Source organism: Pelobates fuscus, chromosome 4 (genome assembly GCF_036172605.1).
Source record: "Pelobates fuscus isolate aPelFus1 chromosome 4, aPelFus1.pri, whole genome shotgun sequence".
In the NCBI taxonomy this organism is placed as follows: domain Eukaryota; kingdom Metazoa; phylum Chordata; class Amphibia; order Anura; family Pelobatidae; genus Pelobates; species Pelobates fuscus.
Window position 1 is genome coordinate 371074455 of NC_086320.1, and position 21480 is coordinate 371095934.

A 21480-nucleotide genomic window follows, 5' to 3' on the forward strand; every position below is an offset into this window, starting at 1 on the left:
AGTTCAGCTTGTCTTCATACCTCCCAACTGACCTGGATCCTGTGGGGGGCAGTCCTGATTTGGGATCCCTGTACACAAAGAGTGCGACATGAACTTATCATTAAACTTGCTTGTGCCAAAGCAGGACATGCTGTCCTTCTTGTGCTTTGTACATAGGCAGCCCTCAGTGTCTTTCCGTCTGGTACACAGCCTTCTGACACACAATGGGGGTTATGTATAAAAAGTGTCACGTTCAATTTGTATGTGGTTTTTTGAGCATTTTTCCCATTTGTGCCTATTTATTGCCATATGTGTTTCCAAAATATTCCTTACTATGCTTTTTCTGTCATTTTAATATCCCATTTAATTTATTTTCCTATTTTTTTAATTTAGAAATTTGTCACTTCTAATGTACAAAAAAAGATGCAAAAATGTGTGTTTTCTTTCTGACCAATTTTTACACCACTGTTAGAGTGGAGTTTTTTCTGTGACAAGTAAGCGGCTTTTATGATCACTTCAACATGAGCGATCACCTTCATATGCCAATAACTAATTCAACGTAACGTACATAGCTGAGGGAGAAATAAACTAAACAGAGAACACCTTTTACACTAAAATGCTTTCTTACAGGTTTACTTCAGCCACCATAACAACTTCTGCTTTTAAAAGTGGTCATGGTAGTTGTTGTCTGTATGTGCAGCATTTCTGACTGCCAAATATCAGTTTAGTAAAAATGTACGTCTGTCGTCAGTGTGAACAGCACGCTAGTAGTGACACGTGGTCATCTTGTCCCTTGCAGGCAGTACCCCTGCTCATCCCATCCCTCCTGACATTGTGGTTTTTTTTCTTTTTAAATCCCCTCCTCTGTCAATCTCTTCTACCCTTCCCTACTCGGCTCAGAACACGCACATGCTCTGAGCCGGGCAAATGGCCCAATCAAAACCTTCTCTATTCTCTAAATGCTAGAAGCATGTGATTAGACCCCAATCGGGCACTGCAGATGTCACACAGGGCGTGGAAGGCAGCACTGGGAGTTTTGCCCAGTACTGGATGCCAAGTAAGTTTAACCATTTATTTTTAGTTTTATAAGGGGCGGGCCTAGTACATCATGTCCTGTAAGGCATTATAAATTAATTTTATGGTTTGCCAAAATGTTATAATAACATTTTAAATCTGTTGAACTATTAAATGTTATATATTTCCGGACACGTTTTTGGCAATTTTTCATGCTTGGAGAGTGATGACTCTTATTAATAACTGTCCTCATCTGATGCCAGTGGATGTGGGATAGTGAGACCATTGAATACTGAGTGTCTTTCCCACAGTCTAGGCTGGATAGGAGGAGGGCAGTACGTCATTTAACATGTGCAAATTAGACGTTTTTACAAGCAGACCATAGAGCATTTCTCCATATCTTTGAGAAGAGTTGTGACCCCCATTTATTTTTCTTTATTTTGGGGGGGGGGGGGGGGGGGGGCTATAACACAATTTGAACAAACCAAACAAAGGAAAAAATAGAATAAAATAATCTGAATAAAAGATTCTGCTGAACAGAATTTGATTTTTGTGTACAAGTCTACTACAGAGAAAAGTTGTCCTGTCTACCTGTTTGGGACACCGACAGCAGTATTGCCAAACAATGCTCTTTCATTCTCATCTTCTATCCTATGACTATAAATATATACTCAGATTCAGAACAACAATCATTTATAACAATAAGCAACAAGGAATGTTTAGTTAGTCATTTATTTGTAGAAGGTGCTGACTAGAATGTTTTCATTCATCTTCTAAGTAGCTATGGGATTGGATATCCCATAACCACTTCACACACTGCCTCACTATATATATATTTATATAGTGAGGCAGTCTCAAATCCTAATGGGCCCCCATCTGCACCATCTTTCCAGTGATTCTATGGTCGTCAGGTCATGGATTGCAAACCCTCTGCACCTAGCTCTCTGTGTATTATACAGAGCCTGAGTTGGTCTTGGACCAGAGAATCAATTGACATTTTCACATGATAAGGGGTAGAACTGTGCTGCTCGATTCTAGATAATCTTGTAGTATTACCCCCTAATTTATTTCTGTTTGATTAGCCTCTACAATCCCTCTATGACCGCCGTACAACATATTTGTTGTGCAGAGCTGCCATTCTTAAAAAAAAAAAAAGTTATTGTACTAATGCTGCTTTTGATCATTTTCCAATCCAATTGAATAATAAAAGGGAGCTGTCATTGCCCAGAATTTATTAATACTATGTTTCTTAATAAATATATTTAACACATTTGTATTTGTGAGGTGTGTGGGACAAATAAAAGTAAATGAGAATTCCCCTCCTTTTTATCCCACAACTGGGCGCTTCCATCTTAGTTCCCTGTTAGATATTGTTCCGAGTTCTGTCCTTTGCACCTGGCAGTCCGCATAGAGAAAACACACAGAGGCAGGGAGAAATTAAACATGTTTCTATTACTCGTCTTCATCTGCAATGTGTGCCCTGTTATTTGCTAAATCTTATAAATGTGTATTTAATTATAAATGTAAGATAAAATAAAGCATCTTATCAAAACAAGGTTAACACCACTTGTAAGTGATTTTTTTGGATCACGTAAATTCCAGAAAAGTGACAGTTCCCTTTTTTTTTGTTACACCTTAGCCTTAAAGGCAGCAAAAATCTCATCTAGCTTGGTCAGAGTGTGTGATGCCAGACCAATAGGGGCTGAGGAATTTGCAGGTAAGAGCATGGTGTCCACCATATTAGAAAGGAAGATTGCTGATATGGTTGGTTGCCGAGATGTTCCGCACGATTCTGTATCTGTGAGAAGTGTACTGCTGGTGCCGGGATATCCCTCACCAATAGGATGGGGGGGAAGGATCGTAGATGGTCTGCAGATGGGCGAGTAGATTGGCCGCCAAGAGGGCCGGCCTTAGGGGTGTGCGAGCTGTGCGGCCGCACAGGGCGCCATGGAGCAGGGGGCGCCGTGGATTTAAAAAAAAAAAAAAATTTTTTTTTTTAAAATTTGCAGCGGGGGCGGAGCTTACCGTGCGGCGGGGGCGGAGCTAAAAGCGCCGGAAAACTGCTGCAGGGGAAGCAGGAAGGAGTCCCTGCTTCCCCACCAAACAGTCACCAGGAGCTGCACTGCCTCCACAATGAACTCCACAGGTAACTGTGATTGTCAGGTGAGTGTGACTCTCTGCCTGTCTGTATTACTGTCTGTGTGTGTGTGTGTATGACTGTCTGCCTCTGTGTGTCTGTGTGTATGACTCTCTGCCTGTGTGTATTACTGTCTGTGTGTGTATGACTGTCTGCCTGTGTGTGTCTGTGTGTATGACTGTCTGCCTGTGTGTGTGTGTCTGTGTATGACTGTCTGCCTGTGTGTGTGTGTCTGTGTATGACTGTCAGCCTGTGTGTGTGTGTCTGTGTATGACTGTCTGCCTGTGTGTGTGTGTCTGTGTGTGTGTGTATGACTGTCTGCCTCTGTGTGTGTCTGTGTGTGTGTGTGTGTGTGTGTGTGTGTGTGTGTATGACTGTCTGCCTCTGTGTGTGTCTGTGTGTATGACTGTCTGCCTCTGTGTGTGTCTGTGTGTATTACTGTCTGCCTCTGTGTATGTCTGTGTGTATTACTGTCTGTGTCTGTGTGTATGACTGACTGTCTGCCTGTGTGTGTCTGTGTGTGTGAGACTGTCTGCCTGTGTGTGTGTGTGTGTGTGTGTATGACTGTCTGCCACTGTGTGTCTGTGTGTATTACTGTCTGCCTCTGTGTGTGTGTCTGTGTGTATGACTGTCTGCCTCTGTGTGTATGACTGTCTGCCTCTGTGTGTATGACTGTCTACCTCTGTGTGTGTGATTGTGTGTATGACTGCCTCTGTGTGTATGGCTGTCTGCCTCTGTGTGTATGGCTGTCTGCCTCTGTGTGTCTGTGTGTATGGCTGTCTGCCTGTGTGTGTCTGTGTGTATGACTGTCTGCGTGTTTGTCTGTGTGTATTACTGTCTGCCTCTGTGTGTGTCTGTGTGTATTACTGTCTGTGTCTGTGTGTATGACTGACTGTCTGCCTGTGTGTGTCTGTGTGTGTGTGTGTGTGTGTGAGACTGTCTGCCTTTGTCTGTCTGTGTGTGTGTGTATGACTGTCTGCCTGTGTGTGTCTGTGTGTGTGTGTATGACTGTCTGCCTGTGTGTGTGTGTGTGTGGATGTCTTCCTGTGTGTGTGTATGGCCGTCTGACTCTGTGTGTGTGTGTGTGTGTGTGTCACATACAACCAATACACGCATATCACACACTGTTAATACACCCATTAAAAATATCACACATAGCATACATATCACACACAGTCATCACACCTACTATCACATACACAGACAACACAAACATTACAGCATACATGGATGACGGGGGGGGGGGGGGGCGCTGTGAAGATTTTTCGCACAGGGCGTCAAAATGCCTAAGGCCGGCCCTGGCCGCCAATCCCACGCCCACGCTTCCACCCAGGCCGCAAGACGGTCCAGTCGTCCACATTTCCCCACCCGTTCCAAGACTAGAGTACCAAGGAGTAGGGTGAGTAGGAAGCTGGGACAACCCAGCAAATGCACGATATTAAGGCGGTCAGCTGATTTAGCAGAGCTCCAGGTTGATGCTTGGCACGGTGGTCAGGCTCTCCCCCGTCGTCGACAGTTCCCTTTTTAAAAGCTGCAAAAACTAAAACAAAACACAGCTTTAAAAAAAATAATGAAAAATATATGTTGCTTTATGAAATGTTAAAAAAAAAAAAAAAAAAACATATATTAATCCCTCAAGGACCAAGGCTCTTTCGAGATGCAATACATTTGTAACCAAGGTTTTTTTGGTACATTTGCCATGCATTCATTCTACGACAATTTCATCCTCTCTGTTTAAAGACGAGCTAGCGCTTTGGATTGGATACTCTATTTGTATGCATTACACAACAGTAAATATAAATCAAATGTTTTTTTTAAAATTTGAGTGCAACAGGAAAATAACTCGAAATAGATTTATTTAATCCTGATTGTTAAAATGACCAATATGTTTAGGATTTCAATGTTTAGAAGATATAAAAAAAATATTGCAAGGACAGAATTACAGGTTTTTTTTTTATAGGGGGTGGGGGGAGATTTACGTTTTTTAAATTTTTGGGAGTGCAGTTTTATACAAATAACCTCAAAACAACATATCCACAAGATAGTAGAAGACAAACAAAATTGACATGCCATGAGCGTTGCACTTTATACACAGGAAAGAAAATGTTGGTAACAAGAAACATGAAAATGCATTAATTCTGCCTCCCCTTAAAAGTAAATGAAAGTGAAACCTCTCAACAGGAGTGTTACGTTAAAGGTAAACTGATAGGAGAAGGCAATATAAACTCAGGGTGTACAGAAAGAATTCCCGCTAATCGGAGAACAACAGAAGGTCTGGGCTTGTGAAGGCCTGAAATCATGGTCTGCCGAAGCTAGTGGCATGGTTTGGTGTTTAACATAGCAAGCCTAAGGCATGTGGTGAATTTTCAAACTAAACCTTTGGTATGCTGACCTTAAAGCTTAAATAGTAGTTTCAGTATCCAAAACCACTACACAAAAGTATGTATTTGAAGAAAGTACCTCCCCCAGGCTATGTAACTAAGAGCATTCTGACACTTTTCATTTACCGTATGTACTCATGTATAAGTCGATCTCGTGTATAAGTCGATCTCGTGTATAAGTCGATCTCGTGTATAAGTCGATCTCGTGTAAAAGTCGAGTGCAGTTTTGTGACCAACAATTGTGAAATATGCTATGCCTCGTGGATAAGTCGAGGGTAAAACTTGGGGCTATGAAATTTTGTGATTCTTTATAATTATATACACACATACTCTTCATTATATACACACACACATTCATACAAACACACACTCTGCATTATATACACACACACACACTCATTCAAACACACACTCTGCATTATATACACACACACATTCATACAAACACACACTCTGTATTATATACACACACTCATACAAACACACACTCATACAAACACACACTCTGCATTATATACACACACACATTCATACAAACACACACTCTGTATTATATACACACACTCATACAAACACACACTCATACAAACACACACTCTGCATTATATACACACACACTTATACAAACACACACTCTGCATTATAACACACACACTCTGCATTATATACACACACACTCATACAAACACACACTCTGTATTATATACACACACACTCATACAAACACACACTCTGCATTATATACACACACACTTATACAAACACACACTCTGCATTATATACACACACACTCATACAAACACACACTCTGTATTATGTACACACACACACTTATACAAACACACACTCTGCATTATAACACACACACTCTGCATTATATACACACTCATACAAACACACACTCTGTATTATATACACACACACTTATACAAACACACACTCTGCATTATATACACACACACTCATACAAACACACACTCTGCATTATATACACACACACATTCATGCAAACACACACTCTGTATTATATACACACACACTCATACAAACACACACTCTGCATTATATACACACACACTTATACAAACACACACTCTGCATTATATACACACACACTCATACAAACACACTCTGTATTATATACACACACTTATACAAACACACACTCTGCATTATAACACACACACTCTGCATTATATACACACACACTCATACAAACACACACTCTGCATTATAACACACACACTCATACAAACACACACTCTGTATTATATACACACACACTTATACAAACACACACTCTGCATTATAACACACACACTCATACAAACACACACTCTGCATTATAACACACACACTCTGCATTATATACACACACACTCATTCAAACACACACACACTCTGAATTATATACACACACACTCTGTGTGCATATAATGCAGAGTGTGTGTGTTTGTGTGAATGCAGAGTGTGTGTGTGTAGTGTGTGAACTGGGTGGGGGGAGGGCATTTTTATTATTTTTAATTGTAATTTTTTTTTCATATTAATTTTTTTTTTTATTTTAATATTATTCTTTTTTTTATTATTTAATAGTTTTTTTTAGTCCCCCCTCCCTGCTTGTTGCCTGGCCAGGGAGGGGGGAAGTAACATTCCCTGGTGGTCCAGTGGATGGGCTGTGCTGTGGGGGAGCTGGCAGCAAGCTGTTACTTACCTTTGTAGCAACTCCGTGCAGCTCCCCTGTCAGCTCCCAGTGCAAATCTCGCGGTAACCCGTGGCAACGCTCTGAGGGCCGCGGGTGTCGCGAGATTTACACTGGGAGCTGACAGGGGAGCTGCACGGAGGTGAAGGGAGCTGACCGGAGCTGCTACAAAGGTAAGTAACAGCTTGCTGCCAGCTCCCAACAGGACCGCCGGGCTTGTAATGAGCCCAGCGGTCCTGGTCTGTATTATGGCAGTGTAGGTTGCCATAATACAGACCTTGACTCGAGTATAAAAATGTGCTGAAAAACTCGACTTATACTCGAGTATATACGGTAACCATTTTAGCAGCAAACTCAGTCAAATATGTTGGCTATGTTTAATCTTTTTGTGTTTTTTTGGAATTTTTCAGAATCATTCCCTTCAGGCTTTTTGCAGTAAACACTGTCTTTTCAGAGAAAAGGCAGTGTTTACATTACAGCCTAGTGATAACTTCACTAGCCGCTCCTCAGATGGCTGTTAGAGATCCTTCCTGGGTCATGGCTGCCTAAAATGCATCCAAACATTCAGTATCTCCTCCCTCTGCATAAAGACACTGAACTTTCCTCACGGAGATTCATTGATTCAATTCATCTCTATGAGGAGATGCTGATTGGCCAGGGCTGTGTTTGAATCATGCTGGCTCTGCCCCTGATCTGCCTCTTTGTCAGTCTCAGCCAATCCTATGGGGAAGCATTGTGATTGGATCAGGCTACCACTTCTGATGATGTCAGCAGGCAGTGGGCAGGACTAAAGGAAACAGTGACAAAGTAAGCAGCTACAGACTTGAATACAAGTAAGATTTTATTATATTTAGGAAGGCATGAGGGGACCAGGGTGGCTAGATGGTGGTTTTGTCATGTAGGGTCAGGAATACATGTTTGTGTTCCTGACCCTATAGTGCTCCTTTAAAGCTAATCAACCCCCTAATTTTACCTCAGAGGAATTCTCTCTGCTGACATCATTACTGACATCAGCAGAGGGATTTCCCAGCTCAAACAGTGTCAGGATTATAATTGATCCAGCACGCAGAATAGTATCACACCTAGGACTAAGGATAACGTTTAACCGGACCTTAGAATGGCCGTACTTAACCGGAGAATAGTCAAAATACTTGCCAAAGTCAGGGACACAGAACGTGACACAACAATGAGGAAAGCCAGAAGTGAAGAATACCAGAAATCAGGGAAGTCAAAACAAAGCCAAAGTCAAATACCAGAAAAAACACGATCAGGAACACACTCGCGGGGGGGGCGGAGCCAGCGCCTGAACGAGCAAGTCGCAGGAAACAATAGCTCCGATACCAAGACCCGCTAAAACCCATAATCCAGCGGTTACAGCAAACTCCGGGACCGAACCATCGAGCCCCCGGACCCACTACACCATGGGGAAAAAGGCTAAGAAAAGCCGAGCTGATCCTCACCCCGGATCCCAAGATATTGGTAATTTTCTGCGCCCGGCACAGCGGCAAGAACCCGCCAAGATGGCGCCGAGCGAGGCCTATGCCACGCACTCGTCTGATGAAGACAGCCCATCTGAATCCGTCTATACTCCCGACAGGGCACAACTGAAAGCCCCACGGCTGCAAGCGCTAGGGGACGCGGCACCCGCAACAAAGGCCGACATAAAGGCTCTGCTGCTGGACATTAAGTCGATGTTTGATGCAGACATGGCACAAGTACGGAGCGAGGTCTCCACGCTCTCCGGCCGCGTGGCCTCAGCCGAAGACTCCCTCAAGAGCACCAAGGTGGCGCAAACAGCCACGGATGCAATATTGGGATCCCTACAAAAGCAATGTGCAACACTGACAGCCCAATTAGCCGGCATGGAGGACAAGGCAAAGGCCAGAAACTTACGAATCAGGGGTGTGCCTGAATCGGTTACAGCCATGGAACTGCCACATTACTGCAGGAGGCTTATAGCGACGCTGTTGGTCCCAAAGCTAGCCAAGCAAGTAGGAATGGACTCCTGCTTCCGTCTTCCTAAAGCAACTAAGGCACCTCAGGAAGCATCACGGGACGTTTTGATCAAGTTTATTCGGGACTCAGATAGAGGGGCCCTGATGGGCGCTGCTAAGGGTTCACCCACGGTAGCCTTTGAGGGGGATACCCTAACGCTGTACAGAGATCTCTCCAGGCAGACCCTCATGTGGCGCAGATCCCTCCGCCAGGTTACCCTACAGCTCCGGGACAATTCCATCCCCTATAAATGGGGTCTTAACCGCCTTATGACGGAAAGAGCGGGTAAGCCACTGTACTTGTCCCATGTATCCGAGGCTACCACCTTCCTCCAGTCGCTGGGACTCTCGATGCCGACTGCACCTGCAGACACCCGCCCGTTGTGGAATGTGGAAGACATAACCCCGTTCGCACCCAGTATGCAGACACAGAAGGCGACTAGATCCCTGACCTGAGCTCGGCGCCCAGCGGACTTGTCACCCACAAGTGACCTGAAAGGGTCGTATGTACGGGTCTTAAGCACTTGATATGCAACTGTTGTTTCTTAGCAGTTTTTATTTTGTCATTAGTTTAACTGTTACAAGTTTTAGTTTTTCTCTATTTAAAACTGTGATATCTGGCTCCGAGAGCAGACAGCATGGGTTTTGATCTAAGACGACTCCCCCTCCCCCCCCCCCCCCCCCCCCCCCCCCCCCCACTCGGCTGTTTAAATGGCCTCTGGCCCTGTATTAAGGTTTTCCCAAACCCTACTTTGAGGGCCCTCGCAAGCCACCAGCACAAACATCCATAGCTAGGGCCTACCCAGCTGACTACCGGCACCCTCACAACGCGCAGCATTGCTTATATGTGCTAGGCAAGAGGAGCAAAAGCTAAAACCTCCCTATTCATAAAAAAGGGTGAACTAGCATATGTGTGATAAAAAAACGATATGAGATGTATATCCCAATTGTACTATATTATATGAAGAATGTCGCACACAATGTCAAGCAACCTTGTATTATGCATACCCACAAAAATAAAGAATAAAAAAAAAAAAAAGGAACACACTCGCGGATAACCACAACAGCGCACTGACCAAAAGGTAATCCGGGTTTAAATAACCCCCTTAAGACTGTAATTGGTTGTCTATGGCCTCTGACCCCAAAATGTGCGTGCGCGTCTATGGCGTGACATCGCACACCTCTTGCCGCCATCTTTGATGTGGCCGAAGGTAAGTTTCCTATTAAAACCGGAACCGCAGCGGTCGGCGTCTCTAGGAACGTCGTACTCGCTGGGCCCTGGAACGCAAGGAGGTCGGGCAGCGGTTTGTCGCGACCAAGGTAAGTATACAATATCTCTGTCGGCGTGGCCGCACATAAACAAAGCTTTGTTTATGTGCGGCCATGCCGGCAGAAGAACGGGGAGCCGTGACACACAGTACAGAGCTCTCTGTGAGCTCACTGCACTGTGTAATTGAGGGGGAGATCTCCCTCTCATGCTGCAGGTCCGGCATGATGTCTGCCAATCACACTGTGCTGAGCAGCTGGCAAAACAAAGTCGACAGAGGGCATGCAGGACCCCTCTGCATCCTGAGAATCACAGCAGCTGAGTGCGATTGCACAGTCAACGGGGTTTAAATAGATTTAAAGGACTGTATGCAGGGAAGACGTGAATGGGATCAGACAGGACGAAACCCCCATTGCTGTTTCTATTCATTCATTTTAAATACGTGCTATGCTTGTGTCGTTTTTACTTGTTTATGTTGTAAGGACATGCAGAAGAAGGAGAGTTTGTTTTTTGTTTTATTTGTTCCTTTTAAAAGCCTTTCTAAATAAATGATCGAGTTTGGCGTTTACTTTCAAAACGTGGAATTATACAGAATTGTCAGGAGAATTACAAGTGTTAAGCCAAGACAGTTGAATTAAACGAAATGTAGTTCCGTTGAAGAATTTCCTTTTTTTTTTTTTTTTTTTTTAAACCTTTCCTATTTTGAAGTAAAATTTGTTTGTGTCATTTTGTTTGTTTTTATTTTTTCCTTTTAAAAGCCTTTCTAAATAAATTATCGAGTTTGACGTTTACTTTCAAAACATGTAATTATACAGAATGTAAAATTTTGGGCCAAAACAGTTGAACTTGAATTTTTTTTTTTTTTTAAATAGCTTTGTTAAAGAATTTTACATTCCTAGTTTTAGGTAAAACTTGCAGTTCTGTTCCGGGATTATTGCTTCAACTATTAGAGTCCCGTCAAAGTCGTCAGCCTTTTATCCTTCCTACAATTGCCAATTTAGTGAAGAAAGCTTTTTGTGTAATACACAAAGATGGCCACTAGAGGCTGCCGGTGACATGCAAGTGAGGCAGGACTGCCTGTTCTTTCTGGTTCCACTGCTTGTACTGTAACTCAATGTTCGCATTACATTCAAATGAGCAGTAACATTCCAGGAAGTGATCTTTGTCACTGCTTATAAATTTACTAAGCTGAAAGAGCGAGTACAGAGCACATCTGCTAGTACTTACTAGATCGCTCTATAAAACAGCATTTCTTTTCCTAGTGATCACAAATCTAAAAGCATTAGGTTGGGTGTGTCGTGATGGGGAAAATAAGAAGATACTGGCTGCCGTCCAGCCTTTTGCCAAAGAAACACGATCAGCAAATATATTATGTTTCTATGGCTACTGACCCACCGAAACAAAACAGCATGTGGCGTCATTTTCCTGCATGTTTCGCCGGTGTAAGACAACATTTCATTACTAAGCCGAGGATCAATGGCAAAGGCTAATAAAACCAATCAGTGTGCTGGGGCAGACTATTTTAAAGGGACCTTAATAACGTGTCTTTAAACTACAATAAATGTGTTCAGAAATCAGTCTGTGGAAATTAGATACATTGTTCTTTTTCTAAATTACATTTGAGTTGCAAAAATTGCCATTAATAAGTCACCTAAAATTCCTCTGAACAGCCCCGCCCCTGGCCACACACCCCACTCACACCCCTAAAATGAAAGCGTCCTTCTTTGTCTTTTGGAAATTTTGGGGATATGCAAGTAGTTCTGTTTTCCTACAAATTCTGTGCAATTACCCGAGCACCCACTGAATTCATTTTGTAATTCATTTTTTTGGTTTCCCTGCAATTCAGGGTTTAGTGCAGAAACCCACACACTCGGTTATTAACTAAAATTAGAATTTTCATGATTTTTTTAGTGAATTAAAAGTGAATTTAAATTTAAGCCCAAAACGAACAAAGTGCAAACATTGTCCAAGTCAGCTTCGCTTCCCGTGTATCTATTTTGGCCCTCAATTTTAAAATCCCTTTGAGTTACCGTAAATACTTCCTAATTCTGACATTAGCAAATAATCTCCTTGTAGTATATGTTATGGAAGGATCGTACGTTATTATGTTGCTTCGAGAATCCCTTTATAAAAGTCACACAATATACTGTATCTGCTACCTATGACCTGGATAAGTCTGTTCAAAGAATGGCCTACAAAATAAAAGGGCATCAAAGAAAAAGATCAACCAATCAAAAGATTACTGAGAAGATCGGGCATAATTATTGGCGGTGGATTCCCCGGTGTCGGACTCTTGTTTTGATTGCAGGGTCAGTTTATTTTCCTCGCTCCAAACATTTATGATAAGCATATAATCATAAACAGACTAAGAGAGCTCTCAGGCTTTGAATGTCCTGTAAAAGTCTAAGACAGAGTAGCCCTCCTGTCAGCTGGTGTTAATTTATAGGGGAGAGATCATGCACAGCCGGATGACCCTGCTGCTTTACATTGCTTTTAACTTAATGGGTGATCATCTTCGTGTTAGAGCATTGTGAAGTGTCCTTAAGGCTTTCCTCACACAAGGTCAGTTTCTTGCCCTTTATAATGGAGATAAAATCTCGAACTGCACAGCAGCTGCCAATATGTTTCAGACAGATAAGATTAGAACTTCCTCTACATGCATACTGTCACAGTGGCCAAACTACAGCCACTGGAACGGAAAGTCCAACGTATTCTGATCTGCACATGGGTTTATAGAATTACCGTGTATTATCCTCACGGTTACAATGCTTCTTGCGATCCAAGAGACAGAATTCAGCCCTGCTGTTCTAGACCGGTTCGATAAACCCTAGAATGCTATAGTGAGAATGCATCTTCGTAGTAACTTCGTTTCAGAGAACATCTGCTGTGGTCACTCTGGTCTTTCTAATAGTCTAGTGATCTCCAAAACTAATGCGTTAGTAAAATTCTGGTGATCACTCAGTGTGTCCATGCATGTGGGGTGGTAGTTAAAACGAGAGAAGGTAAACCAAAAGAGCAATAAAATAAGCCAACAATTGTAACCCTTCTTCAGGAAATTCACTGAAGGTTAACCTTCACATTGTTTACAGGATTATTTACTAAAGTGACAGGAAATGTGTAGGGAGGCTGTGTAGGGGAGGTGTGTCAAGGGCTGCATTAACAAAGTGATTTAACTCCAAAATGGCATAGAATTGAGCAGTTAAATTGCAGGGGCATGATCTATACAGCAAAACGGCTTCATTAAAAGGGACACTATAGTCACCAAAACAACTTTGGGTTAATGAAGCAGTTTTAGTGTATAGATCATCCCCCTGCAGTCTCACTGCTCAATTCTCTGCCATTTAAGAGTTACATGTTTATGCAGCCATAGTCACACCTTCCTCCTGCATGTGACTTACACAGCCTTCCTAAACACTTCCTGTAAAGAGAGATCTAATGTTTAAACTTCCTTTGTTGCAAAGTATGTTTAATTCCGAATTTCTTATCTCCTGGTCTGATAATAGCCTTCTAGGCCCTGCAGGAGCTTCCTGCGTGTTATTAAAGTCCAATTTACAGTGCAGGAGATAAAACCTTCTAAAGCAACTTAACATCTGAGTGAAAATAAAACCAATTTTATTTTCATGCAGGCTGTGTGAGTCACATTCAGGGAAAGTGTGGCAGGGCTGCATTAATGGAAACATATTGATTTAGCTCCTTAATGGCAGAGAATTGAGTAGTGAGACTCCAGGGGCTTCATCTATACACCAAAACTGCTTCATTAAGCTAAAGTTGTTCTGGTGCCTATAGTGTCCCTTTAAGTTTTTGTAGCTTACTTAATGCAGGAATCTGACTGCACTTTATTATCAATCAGATGAAATATGTCCGTCATTCCGTTTATAGATTATTTACAGACATATGAGATCGTTCTAGTAAGGCAGTGTATACACTTTACTTTATGCAGATTTTTGTGATGATACATCCTCCCGTTCTTTTTGCTCTGGTGAAGGACTCTGGATGAAAATATATCGTTGAAGATTGATGAAATAAAAACTCGGCCTCTGGCAATAGTCATAAAACTGAAAATATATCTGTTTGGGTAACATTGTGTCCGTTACCGTGACTATTTTACATCTGCGTGAGTGGCCTTGTGCCTCGCTCTGCCTCGTGCTGTAAATCTTTATGGCTTTCAACATCCTTAGCTCTATTGAGAAATGAGGGTGTAAATCTGTCCAAGATCGATGTTTCCAATAACTGACCCCCCAAAATGTCCCGATTTAGTTCCCTGGTGTCCCACATCCGGTGACACCAGGGAACTGTCTTTGGAGAGCACAGCTCGAGCGCATCATTAGATGTGCTAGCACTATGCACGGGTACTAGAATCATGCACTAGGAGCACTCTCTGCAAGGCTCTACAACAGGGCTGTCCAACCTGCGGCCCCCCAGATGTTGCTGAACTACAACTCCCATGATTCCCTGGCTATCTTTTTAATTGAAAGAATCATGGGAGTTGTAGTTCAGCAACATCTGGGGGGCCGCAGGTTCGACAGCCCTGCTCTACAAGCTAGGGTAGAGCCAGAGAAGCCCATTCAGTGCTTCAGTAACTTAGCTGCCATTTTTCCAGATGGATTCACCTATTATGGGTGTTACAAGTGACAGGTCATTGGTGACCCACTCGCTTTCCCAAATTGCTCTCTCCTAATTTTGTGAGGTATGCATTAAGTGAACATTTGGGAAGCTGATAAATCTATGTTTATATAGTAATGGTGGTTGCATAATATATACGTATTATCTCTTTCAGCCTTATGTTTCATCACCAAATGGTAAGATCCCAACAATATCATATCATAACACCCACTCTGGGATGCACATGGTTGGGGTAAAAGAAGGCAGGCAACGATACAAAATGTGTCATTGGCACCAAGTTAAGGGACAGACCCACCCAGAATGATAGCAAGTCCACACGAAAAACAGTCTGGCATTACACCAGGCTACGTGCCAATGACTCAGGTCAGCCCACTGAGGGCAGATAATGCAGGGGACACTGGTTCAGTTCTCTCTGCAGGGCCATAGGGCCCTTGGCATAGCACAAGTGTGTCTAATGATGCACCCACACTACATATTTTGGGAAAGTTCCCTGGTGTCCCCAAAAGCAGGACTCAAGAGAACAAACTTGGGAAGACGGGACAGATAACTAAAATCGTGACTGTTCTGCCAAAATCTGGATGACTTTCACAAGTTAAAAATATCTAGTTTACATATTTACTATCACTTCTACAATGCACAAATAGACAACATACAAAGTAATTGTGGAATGGGGTTTGATGAACAGAACACCATACAGGGAGTGCAGAATTATTAGGCAAGTTGTATTTTTGAGGATTAATTTTATTATTGAACAACAACCATGTTCTCAATGAACCCAAAAAACTCATTAATATCAAAGCTGAATATTTTTGGAAGTAGTTTTTAGTTTGTTTTTAGTTATAGCTATTTTAGGGGGATATCTGTGTGTGCAGGTGACTATTACTGTGCATAATTATTAGGCAACTTAACAAAAAACAAATATATACCCATTTCAATTATTTATTTTTACCAGTGAAACCAATATCATCTCAACATTCATAAATATACATTTCTGACATTCCAAAACAAAACACCCTTTCTTTGCAAGGACACTCAAAAGCCTGCCATCCATGGATTCTGTCAGTGTTTTGATCTGTTCACCATCAACATTGCGTGCAGCAGCAACCACAGCCTCCCAGACACTGTTCAGAGAGGTGTACTGTTTTCCCTCCTTGTAAATCTCACATTTGATGATGGACCACAGGTTCTCAATGGGGTTCAGATCAGGTGAACAAGTAGGCCATGTCATTAGATTTTCTTCTTTTATACCCTTTCTTGCCAGCCACGCTGTGGAGTACTTGGACGCGTGTGATGGAGCATTGTCCTGCATGAAAATCATGTTTTTCTTGAAGGATGCAGACTTCTTCCTGTACCACTGCTTGAAGAAGGTGTCTTCCAGAAACTGGCAGTAGGACTGGGAGTTGAGCTTGACTCCATCCTCAACCCGAAAAGACCCCACAAGCTCATCTTTGATGATACCAGCCCAAACCAGTACTCCACCTCCACCTTGCTGGCGTCTGAGTCGGACTGGAGCTCTCTGCCCTTTACCAATCCAGCCACGGGCCCATCCATCTGGCTCATCAAGACTCACTCTCATTTCATCAGTCCATAAAACCTTCGAAAAATCAGTCTTGAGATATTTCTTGGCCCAGTCTTGACGTTTCAGCTTGTGTGTCTTGTTCAGTGGTGGTCGTCTTTCAGCCTTTCTTACCTTGGCCATGTCTCTGAGTATTGCACACCTTGTGCTTTTGGGCACTCCAGTGATGTTGCAGCTCTGAAATATGGCCAAACTGGTGGCAAGTGGCATCTTGGCAGCTGCACGCTTGACTTTTCTCAGTTCATGGGCAGTTATTTTGCGCCTTGGTTTCTCCACACGCTTCTTGCGACCCTGTTGACTATTTTGAATGAAACGCTTGATTGTTCGATGATCACGCTTCAGAAGCTTTGCAATTTTAAGAGTGCTGCATCCCTCTGCAAGATATCTCACTATTTTTGACTTTTCTGAGCCTGTCAAGTCCTTCTTTTGACCCATTTTGCCAAAGGAAAGGAAGTTGCCTAATAATTATGCACACCTGATATAGGGTGTTAATGTCATTAGACCACACCCCTTCTCATTACAGAGATGCACATCACCTAATATGCTTAATTGGTAGTAGGCTTTCGAGCCTATACAGCTTGGAGTAAGACAACATGCATAAAGAGGATGATGTGGTCAAAATACTCATTTGCCTAATAATTCTGCACTCCCTGTATTGTTGTGAACTGGAAAAAAAATTCAAATATAAATAAAATATCTGATTTCGTTATCTATCTGTGACTCAGTTATAGTCACAACTTTGTTTATTTTAGCCCAACATGTGCAAAATGTTATTTAAATCACTGCATTTCGATGTTCGGAGAATAAACTGTCTGATGGCACGTGAAGCTGTATTAATACGGCCAACTAGACTTTTTAAACTCCAGGAATATTTTTTACCAAGCCTCGTTTAATTAAATTACCTCGTTATAAGATGATGGTTTTCCTCTTTAATGGTTAGCCTATTGTATTCAGAATAAAATGCAAATTATAAAATAGTAGGGAGCGTCAAACGTAGGGTGAAAATAGACATTTAATGCTATGAAACAGCTTCGTAAGTCTTTAAGGTGTGTAATATGTATTTAATTGAACTGTAAACAAAAATTGCTCTGTTCTTTTTTGACACAGATGTTCTGCAACCATTCGCTTGTTTTATGTGATCTAAATTGCTTTAAATGCCCATACCTTCTGGTTCTTTGCTACACATTAACTAGTAACATTCCAGAATGCCGGAGAAAAATACATCTGTGCTTTCACTCTTAATTATAGTGTGTTATAATGTAATATAATATTATTATTTTTAGTTTATTCAGTTGCATGAAAGAAACAGAAGTATTGATCTTATGATTATTATTAATATTATTATTAATTTAACGCCAACATGTTCCGTAGCGCTGTACAATTATAGAAACGGGATATTTAGAGGTGAAGAAGGCCTTGCTCAAACAAGCTTACAATCTATGAGGATTTGTGGTAGGTTGGTTATATATTGATAGGTCTCTTGCTCAGGTACACTTACTGATGGAAAAAAAGGATATCAATTAACAGTATATAATATTTTTTATGTCGTTTGTTAAGAAAGTTCAGAGATTTTCAAGATATTTGACCATGCCCGCCCTGAAATGTTTATGCTGGGCCATTTTGGTCTGTCATAAAATGTTTATAGAGTTTTAAAAGTAATAACTATTATCAACCAATCAGAAAAAGAATACTAATGCATGCTGGGAAATACCTTATTTGCACAATACACCACAAAGTTCTAAAAAGCATTAACATAATATATAAGCCAATTTTTATGCCCTGGCAATCAATTTAAGGGTTGTTGTTTATTTTATTGGTTTTAAGGTGCCAAGTAAGTTTAGAATTTAACTTATGTAAAAGATATTTACATGAGTTTAAATATATATACAGCATTGTGGGACAATGCCAATTTCCTCTTTTAGTTTAATTGTTCTGGTTTGTCCGAATTTTGCAACAGACATGGGGACGCCACTCTTTTATTATCAAATACAAATTTCTGAACAAACATTCAAGCCTTTTTGTTTATTATTTTGATTGGCTTAAAGGACCACTGTCACCTCAAACCTATTTTTTAATATAGATCTAGATTTTTTTTTATTTTTTTTTGTAATTCTTTATTTTGTTGCTGACAGCAACTGTTTCAACATTTTTAAACATTAGTTACAAGATTTCAGTTCACAAATGGATGAGGTAACAGAGATTACAATCTTGGTCTCACGTTTGGTACAGCTTGCGTAGTGCATTTTACAGACAAGGCTGATTTGCACAGTTTTAGTGTTTGGTAGGGGTGAACCTGTGGTGTGGAATCATACCACTGCTGTACTTTAGAGTGGGGAGGGGGTATTATGGAGTTTGTGCTTCTGGTTGTGCATCTTGGGAGATTTAGATTTTTTTAAAACAAAATACATGTTTAAAAAAAAAAAAAAGAGAGAAAAAACCCAATCCATACCTTTTCCGTTACATTTCCCCCCAGTAACTGGACGACACACAGTTCTGGAAGTACAACGGCTTTTATGCATAGCCCCATTGAAGGGGCTGACCACACAACATACAATGACACCTCCCCAGATCCTCCCCCTCCCTGGGACCCTAGTGCAGGAAGGGACTCTCTTCCCTTTGTCCCCAAAGCCCACCACTGGAACCACATGGCTTCCCCTACTAGCCGCCAGAGGGTCTTCTTCCCAGGAGCCTCTGTACCTGGGAGTCCAGGCGTGGGAAAAAGGGACCGTCCCTTTGTCTCTCAGGCACAGAAAAGCCCACCCACGGGAAAAGAGCTGGTGTGTTTGTCCCTGCAGCAACCGAAAAACCCGCCAAACTCGGCAGTGCCCCAGAAGTGTCCACACCAACCTCAGTGACCCTCACAATGGCCCCTGTTGTGAACTACCTCCGTTCGCGGGGTCCCTGTGTGGAAACCAGGCAAGGGAAGTGTCTCCTTTCGGGATACGAATTCTCCCCCTGGGTGCTGTTTGCCTATATGAAATGGCGGTCACCCAGGGTAGCACTCATTAATTAGTTCCCTTGTGGTTTTACATTTATGTTGCAAGTGTGAACGTTCTAATGGATTGGCATGAACATTCTAATGGGGCACCGGGGAGATCCTCATTCGGGAAACGAATGAGTCGGGAAACAGTCCACAAATGCTCCTGGCTGGTGTTCATCTGTACGAATGGCAGACAGTCAGAGGAGCGTTCACTAATTGCTTCCCTTGCGGTTTGTGGTTTGACACTATGTGGCGAGGTGTGGAAGTTCTAAACTAACATTCTAAATGGGGGGTATCAGGGTGGTCCCTGTTTGGGAGACAAATGAATCCCCTTTGTGGAAGCACTCCCGAATGGGGAGCTGGCAGAACATACGAAATGGTGGGGAAATACACATAATACCAGACAGGCAATTCACGAACAGGGGCCAATCATGATATCAAAAGACAAAACTAATAAATATTTTTGGGGCACAGTCCTGTGCTTGTGGTTGTAGTTGTCGTGTGTTCAGACCCAAGGGTTGTTCCAAAGCCCTACTTTAAGAGGGACACTGTCTAATTTTGAAACCGTTTTTATACTTAGAAAATGGACACATACATTTGCACAAACACACGAATGCAAATATCTACACTCACCAACAGAGACTAAAACATATACAACCACCCAGAGAAAGGTACACAGATTCATATACATTGACAGCAGGTCATTCATTCAGCACCTGCTGCTGGCCAGACATAAATGCTCCTGAATTCTTGGGAGGAGCATTTGCCCTGCTGTCCCCCCGGATCCATTTTTCATGCCTGACGACTGGAAATGTTTGTGAGATGGTCCCTACAGACCTGTCTGAACTGTTGCGATGTCCAGAGTTGTAGTCTTCAGAAGATGAAAAAGATGTAACTGGTGGTACTTCACATTGATCACAATGGTTCACTTGACCCATCAACATACCAAGCAAAATCTGAAGCTCTATGGTTTTGAGGATAAGAAGGGAGAGATTTTCACCTTATAGGACTTCATCTGTATGATAACAGGATACCACGCAGGTTTAGCTAACTCCTAAAGCCACATTATGATTGAAAAAGTGTCTCTATAGTCTCATGTATTACTGGAGATAGCTGGTCCACAAGGTGACTTAATGTACCATGTTCCAAAGCAGTATACGTGTTAGCAGTAGACCAGGGGTCCTCAAACTCTGGCCCCCCAGATGTTGCTGAACTACAACTCCCATGGTTCTCTGGCTATCTATGTAATTCAAAGAATCATTGGAGTTGTATCCGCCGCCATCATCTTCTGCGGCCCCGGCCCACGCGGAAAACCCCCGCGGGCGCCTCCAAGGAGTCCATCGGGTGGCCCATGCTGTCCGGGCCACCCGATGGATATGGATTGTCAGGGAGCCCGGTCAGCGCTGGGCGCTTTAACAGCGCGACCGGGCCCCCTGTGATTACATCACTGCTGGGAGGAAGTGACCGCACGTCACTCCTCCCAGCTAACACTGAGAGCCGCGTGGGAGGAAGCAGAGGGAGTCAGAGTGGGAACTCTGACTCCCATCCACCTGAGCCACCACTGGGCCCCAGGGAAAGTCACCCTCCTGCACAAAAAGGTAGGAAACAGGAGGGTGACTTAAACATTCTGTGTGTGTGTGTGTTTGTTTGTATGTATGTGTGTGTGTGCCTGTCTGTCTGTATGTATGTGTGTCTGTGTTTGTGTGTCTGCCTGTTTGTATGTATGTGTGTGTGTGTGTGTGTGCCTGTCTGTGTATGTATGTATGTGTGTGTGTGTGTGTCTACCTGTGTGTGTGCTTGTCTGTTTGTATGTATGTGTGTCTTGTGTGT